This window comes from Myotis brandtii, unplaced genomic scaffold (assembly GCF_000412655.1).
Source record: "Myotis brandtii unplaced genomic scaffold, ASM41265v1 scaffold30, whole genome shotgun sequence".
NCBI classification, from domain to species: domain Eukaryota; kingdom Metazoa; phylum Chordata; class Mammalia; order Chiroptera; family Vespertilionidae; genus Myotis; species Myotis brandtii.
In genome coordinates, this window is record NW_005361458.1 from 3,920,964 (window position 1) to 3,922,916 (window position 1,953).

Genomic DNA, 1,953 nt, shown 5'->3' on the forward strand with positions numbered 1-1,953 from the left:
CACCCAACCCCCTGAGCCCTTCCAGGATGTCTCTTTGGCCTATTCTTCCTCCCTCCTGGCTTTTCCCCACATCAAAATTACTCCTTCCCCCTTTTCCTCTTTCTTGGAAACAAACAAAAAACCCAACTACCAAGCATCCGCTGTGCCCATCAAAACTGTATCCAACCTTAAGTGCCCTACAGACATGGAGCACCTGGAAGAGATTTGAACCCCTAAGGGATAGGCCCGGGAGGCCCCAGACTGTCTTCACTTCTCTCTGGGGTCTTACCTGTGTCTGTGGCTGCTCCTTTACCCCTCTGTGTGTTGCAGCAGCTTTTGTGGGCTCTTCTGTGTAACGGTTGTCCATTTTCCCTTTTTAAGCCTGTGAGAAACTTTTGGATGCAACCTAGTTTTGGTGACAAAAGGAAATGGTTTCTGTTGGTAAGGGAAACTAATCAGGGAGGAGGGGCAGCGATGTCTGCAGACACTTGCCCAGGGCTCAGCACTGGGCCTCTTTTGCCAGGGGACAGCGGCTGGATCTCTGGCTGAAAGGAGTGCTCTCTGGGTGCCAGGATTTCACTGGGGGTGGTGTGGTGAGGAGGGAGGGAGGGAAGAAGGGAGGGAAAGAGAGAGACGGGCACTTGATTTTTTTTTAAAGAGACCCCGAAAAATAATGGCTTTTGTAAGAGTCCAGGCATTCAAAGAGGTGTGTTCAAGGACATGAGTGCATTTATGCCATGGGGAATGTCTTTTATGGTAAATTAACTCCGGTTAAATTGAATATCTGTTCAAAGGGAAACTCTAGTAGTTAAAGCTGGTATTATCAGTAGAGCTTCCCTGCCTGCTCTCCGCCCCCCCCCCCCCCCCCCCCCCATGTCGGTGAGAAAGGGGATGCAGTGTAATGTACAATACAAAGTGATGCTGGGGGATTTTTTAAACATTTAAAATGAGATTGCCTAAAAATTTCCGAGAGATAAATGAGTATTTATTTGGATTAACCCCCGCGGTCACCTCGTGCCTTTGATCTGTAAAGACTGTCAACTTTATCCTGACTTTTCAAAAAGAAGAAAAGGCCCACACAAAGGAAATTAACGTCGTTAGAACGCCGACTGGAGGATTTGCCTCGGGGAAGCAGGAGGCTGTGCCCTAAAGGGTTAACGCGGGGTTAGTTCTCGAAATTTCCCCGACTTTACCTGCCTTCCCAGATCCACCGCCCCCTCTCCCCGGCCTCCACTCCCCACCCCCAGCGCCTTTCTTCTCCGGGCTCTTGGTTTACGGGGGCTGCAGCTGGTAGACTTGGCAAGCTCGCCTCATTAAGAGCGCTCTTTGAAAACGGACTGTGTTTGAGCATTTCCCTAATGAGGACAGGACGGGGTTAAAAAGTGACCATTTCATGGTTGACTTGAACCTGCCTACTTTTCTTGATGTGTCGTTGTGAAATGCTTGATGTGGATAACTCCCACTTGGGGAAGGAAAAGTCACTGGTTCCCTCAGGTCCGCGGAGGGGAGAGAAGGGGGGGACCGTGGGCAGAAGCGGGTGAGACCGGGAGAGGAGAAAGTTGAGAAAAAACAATCCAGAGGGAGGGAGAGAGGGTAAGAGAAACGGGGAATCAGGGGAGAGCCTCGGAACACCCCAACAGCACAGTTGGAAGTGGGGGTCTCCCTCCTGGGGCTGGGGCAGTCGAGCCCCACTCCGGGCCCCAGCCTTCCGCGGCAGCCCCCGGCTAGGTAGACGCGGAGTTCTCCGCACTCACTTTTTCTCTCCATTGTCTGGGCAGCCTTTGCTTCTACCTCTTCCCACCCACCCTCTGCGGAAAACAGGAATTTTGGGGGCGGCGTGCGTGAGTCTGCGAGCGCGCCAGAGAGTGTGTGCCGCGGCTAGAAAGGGTGCAAAGCAAACCTCCACCCTCAAAAGACCCAAAATCAAGTTCATTCACTCCGGGGCTGCAGCCGGCAGCCCGAGTGGGGGCGGGG